Source organism: Gossypium hirsutum, chromosome A05, assembly GCF_007990345.1.
Source record: "Gossypium hirsutum isolate 1008001.06 chromosome A05, Gossypium_hirsutum_v2.1, whole genome shotgun sequence".
Taxonomy (NCBI): Eukaryota; Viridiplantae; Streptophyta; class Magnoliopsida; order Malvales; family Malvaceae; genus Gossypium; species Gossypium hirsutum.
This window is the reverse complement of record NC_053428.1, coordinates 37,063,043-37,069,096: the sequence shown is the minus strand read 5'-3', so window position 1 is coordinate 37,069,096 and position 6,054 is coordinate 37,063,043.

Here is a 6,054-nt window from a genome sequence, read left to right as displayed (position 1 = left end):
TCTCGAATGTTCTCAAAACAGACTTAAACGGATTTGGCATCCCCACAAATCGAAGAAGCAGATTCGACATCTCTATGATCGGAGGGGAGCAGATCAAAGATATCAACATAGTAGTCATAAAATTGAATTCCATTATTTGATAAAGCCGGTCAAATTGGGTCTTTCTATGAGTCTTTGCTGGATTCCTGTTACACAGCAATAAGCAAAGAGGGGCAGCTGTAATAACCCAAATTTGACCGGGCCTTGAAACCCAAAACCAAAATTAAAATAAATAAATGTTTATTTGTTAAATAGTCCCTTTATAGCCCAAAAGTTAAAACCTACACTCGGTAGCCCAAATACCCTTTAAACTATCCCTTAACCCGTTTACACCCTTGACCCATTACAATTACAACCTTAGCCCAAATATACCTGAAGCACAGACCTAAACTGGACCCGAATAACAGAGGCCCAAAAACCCAAAATTATCAGCTAGGGTTTTCAACCCTAGCTCTTTCCCCTCGCGCCACAACAGTTTCTGGAAGCTTCGGGGAGCGTCGGTGCAACTCCCCAGATCGAGGCCATCAATGCATACTGACACGCCATCAATGCGTCGGTCCCTCTCGTGACCGTCCAGCACCGCGATCTCAGGCTTCCCCTCTAGCCTTGGTACCACCGTTAACGCCGAGATCATTGGGAACCTATAAGAAAAGGAAACACAGTAGATACGAAGAGCAAGAAAAGGAAACTAAAAGAATCTCAGCACATCAGTCAAAGATACAATAGACAAGAAATCAGAGATTTCTTTCCTTATGTAACAAATCAGTAGGCTATAAAAAGCCTTTGTAACCCTTGTAACGGGGAGGCAGATAGAAATAAAAAGCGGATACAAACAGTTTCAAAGGTGATTCTTGTTTTTATATTTTTGTCTTTCATTTCTCTCTTTTCAGTATAGAAGCATATGAATATTTATATATATATGTACACAAAAATAACTTAAAAATAAAAGGAAAGGGTTACCTGACGGATGGCACGGAAAAGGAGAGGTTTTTCGAACCCTAGCTACCGTATACGGTGGTCCTAGGGCGGCACGTGGGCGAAGTGTGACCAACGGAGGCCAAAGCCCAGAGCTCATTTCCTCTCTCTTTCTTTCAGAGAGATTTTTTAGTTTTTTTTTTAAAATCGGGCTTCAAATGAACTAAAGGCTGAGGAATTGGCTTTTATAGCCTTGACAAAACGACATCGTTTTGTGATCCCAAGGATCCGCGTGTTGACCCGATTGCCCGGGTAGGATCCGCGCTTTTTGCAAAATGGATTAATTATCCAATCGGTCCTCTCAACTTTTAATTTCTCATGATTTCACTTTATTTTTTTAATTTTACCCCAATATTCTAATTTTAATTCAATTGAGTCCCGATGGCTATTAAATTGTATTCTAGAAAGCGTTGCCGTTTTGGGAATAGGGCAATTTGCCTAGTGAGTCCCTTTAATTTTGCGTGCGTTTTAAATAGGTCCTTAATTCAGTTTTATTCCTTTCAAAATTTGCCCCATAATTTTGTTAAACTTTAAATTTAGTCCTATATTTATTACATTATTCTATATATATTATTTGTTTTATTCTAATTTTACTTTTATATTATATATTATAAAATTATTTTGTTATAAGTATTATTTTTAATTATATATTATTATTACTTATTATATATTATTTTTCTTAAATTATTATTTTACATCTCTTTTATATATTATTATATTTTCATATATTATATTTATTAATTATATATATATTGTTTTATATGTTACTTTATATTATATCTATTATTTTCTTATATGATTATTTTACATTTTATTATATAATCCTTATTATGTTTTATTTTTATATTACTTTTTTTATATAAATGTTATGTATATCATGTATCGCAAATTATATTATGTTTATATTATATATATTATTTTAAAAATGTAAATTATTATTATTAAATCATATTTTTAACTCACATTATATACACATTTCATTTTTTATTATTTATTTACTATACATATATTATTTCATTTTAAACTAATATTGTTATATTATGAAATCTCTTACATACTTTCAAACCAATATATTATTATATAATTATTATTCTTTTAATCTTGTTACTATGTTATTATATTATATATTAAATACTATTGATATGAAATGTCTTGTTTTTAATTATATGTATATTTTGTTAGCAATCAATCATTTTTATTAGTTCTTCTATATGTTTTGTATTGTATGTATCATGTATGTGTTATATTTTTTATTATAATTATATGCATATTGACATTACATTTATTCTATTTGTATACCATGCATTATTTGATTATGTTTGATTTTATATCACGCATCATTTAAATGTTATTTCATATGTTTATATACTTTGTTTATTCATTTTCAATACATGCTATACATATATCTTTGTTTGCATTTTTTTGCTTCATATGTATTATTCTTTTATCGTAGTATTCATTTTATCTACCTAGTACAATAATATATTATTATGATTATAATGTAATACAATTCTCCACGCATCATCTCTAAAAAGATAAGGCTCCAAAATTTCAAAAAAAATATAAAGGCAATGCTTGGTGTTTGGAAATTTCGAAAAAGTAGTGCCCTAACTTATTGGGTTGCAACTTTTCTCGTTAAGTTCAAATAGTCAAGTACCCTTCTAAAGTTTTTAAAGGATTTCAAAATATAAGTGACTATCTTGGAATTGCAAAGTGATATGTCCTAACTTACTGGATGTAGCATTTTGCTATTTTGAGATAGAGATTTCTAAAAGGCTAACTTATAGTCAATACTTTAATACAAGTAAACCCAAATTTTCAAATACTTTAAAGGGGATTACATCTTAAAATTTTTAATTTCCGACATTAAAGACATTTTGATAATCAATTAGGTACCAATTTTTGGGCGTTACGGGGGTGCTAACCCTTCCTCGTACGTAACTGACTCCCGAACCCATTCTTTTGATTTCGTAGACCAAAACCAACGATTCTAAAACAAATGTTTTAAAGGTGATCCAATCACACCTAAAAAGATTGGTGGCAACTCCCGATTTCGTTTTTGAAGTCGATTCTCATTTTCCAAAACTTGATTTTAGAAAATGGTCTCGACACACATATATATACTAATTACTCTATAATTACATGTCATTATATAACCTTATGAGCTCAAAATTTTACTATCACATCTAAAACTTATTCCGAACAATCTCGCCCATTAATTATGTTAACATAGAACCAAAGTGACTTTCGTTATATATATCGTAACTAAATCCATCCATGATCACGTATATTAACACAACCAAATGACATAGCTCAATTATGGATGTGTAGCATGAAAATTACATACAATATGATCTAAACATGTCTATTTCCAACTGTTCCTCCTTGATGAGATCAAACCTTACCAAAATCAGAGTGTGAATAAACCAAATAAACTTTATTTCTGCAGAAAATAAACTTATTATCTTTAAACTAAAATAACTGAAAATGTGTCTATAACATAAAAGCATTTAAAAATACAAACTCCTACTAAAACCAAATATCCTTTAAATGACATTACACTCATATGAGCAGTGTGTTCTTATAAAACCTTAGGTGTAGTTCCTTAGTAAGCGGATCCGCAATCATGGAGTTTGTCCTAATATGTTTTATAAGCACCTAACCACTTTGGACTTTTACTTTAACAACCAGGAACTTAAAGTCTATGTGTTTTTACTTTGATGTGCTCCTATTGCTATTGGAATAAAAGACTGCAAATTGTTTTCACAATTTGCACCTTAGTGACAAAATCTTGTATCCATATTCCATCAAAATCAGAGTCTGTATACCTGATGATCTCTAACTAATTAGACCTCCGATATGTGAGCATGTAATCTTTTGTTCTCTGAAAATACCTTATAACCCTCTTGGATGCGATCCAATGGTCCAAACCAGGGTTGCTTAAAATATCTTCCTAACATCCCAATAGTGCACACAATATTCCAATGTATACAAACGTGAACAACATTAGACTTTCTACTGCTAAAATGTAAAAATCTAATGCATTTTTGTAATCTCAAAATCATTCTTAGGGAATTGATTGAGACTATACTTATTATTGACAAGCAGTAAGTCGTTAACATATAAAACCAAATATAGAACCTTACTTCTACTAAACTTATGGTATATACGATTATCAATAAAATTCATCTCTAAACTGAATGAGATAATCATTTGGTAAAATTTGTAATATTATTGACGAGAAGTTTGCTTAAGCCCGTAGATGAAGTTATTTGCAAATCATTAACTTTGCATCATTAGACACAAAGCTTTCTAATTGCACCATATAAATGTATGATTAATGTTACCATTGAGAAACCATTAACTTAATATTCATTTGATGTAGCTTAATGTCAAAATATTCCACTAAAGCCATTATAACCCTTTCTCTAGTGGACCTTTTTAATGACATTCATTCTTGAGGTTGTTGAGTTTGTTCTTCTGGAACAATTACCTCATCTTGAATAGGGAGTTGTTTAACATTGTCTTATTGAGGTTCTAGATTCACTTCTTAAGCAATAATAGGTATGAGAACCTAAACATCATCAAAAGTGATAGTAAGAACTGAGTTAAAATTCAATTCCTCCTTAAAAACAATGTATCTAACCTTATTTCTCCCTCCAAACTCAACATCCTAAAAGAATGTTGCAATTCTCATCTCAAAAAAATATTCCTAATTGTGGGATCGTAAAATTCATAGCCCTTAGATCGCTTAGTATTTCCTTGACCTTTATACTTTATAGACATCAAAGAAGTTAGAAATGATGTCATTTCAACATTATTGTTTTTAGCAAAACGTTTCTCAATTTTGTCAAGGAAACCTTGGCCTGAGTAATCTTTTCAAATTCTATGCCCTTAAAGGCTTCTAAAATGTTGTGCTTCATGATCATTAGACTCATGCAATTTGAACGATTCCACCTCTCAAAATCCCTTTTAACATACGAGGTGCTTTCTGTAGTGAGAGGTACAGGTTGTTCTTCCCTTAGTGCAAGGTCTATGTCCATACAACCAAACACTATGAGTACGTGCTTTTTCTATTCCTTAAAATTAGTCTCATTAAGCATGGGTATAAAATTTATATTAGCAGATATTGTGGCAGTAGAATATGAATTAGCTGAATATAGAACAAAAAATAAATAAAAAAGTCACATCAATATTCATAAGTAAACAATAAATTCAGGATAATTTCTAATCTCATCTCAAGATACCAAACACAAAATTAGTATCAAGTCTTTGGACAGTAATATTAACAGTAAGCGGTACTCTTGTTGTAGCAATCAAACATTGACAATAAACTATGTCAAACAATGAATTAATCTTTGGACTAACTTATTGCTCACATAAAATAACTTATAATTGTTACACATTTATCACCACAGATGTTGTTGTAATTCTGCTAAATATTAACTTACCTTTGGGTCAATTAATAAACGCATGAATCACAAAAACATATAATCATCTTAATATCTCAAATAAATTAATCTACACAAAAGAGGCCACTTTGGCGGTATTTTGTTTCAACTAATTTATTTAAAATATTAGACATCCTTAATTAAAAGCCAAAATCTGAATTTATTTGTTTCAAAATATTTACCTTAATTTTATCTTTCAATCAAATTAAAAGATAATAATATATATTTATATATATTTATCCCAAAACAACATACAGTGATGGTGGCAAATATAATAATAGTTGAATAAATCAAAATAACCTCACATAAGACTTTAAATTTAAACTAAAATAATTTGAATAAAGGAAAACCTCATATCAAGATATCGGACACTCCATTAATATTTCATCTTTGGACAAAATATTAACTTGTAAGTGATATCTTGGTGGAGTAATCAAACATTGACAATAAGAACATGTCGAATAATAAATCTTCCTTTGGGCCAATTTATTACTCACATGTAAAACCGAATAACCGTCACATGTTTATCACCATAGTTGCACATGTAATATTATTAACCTTCAATTGGGCCAATCAATATTAACATAAC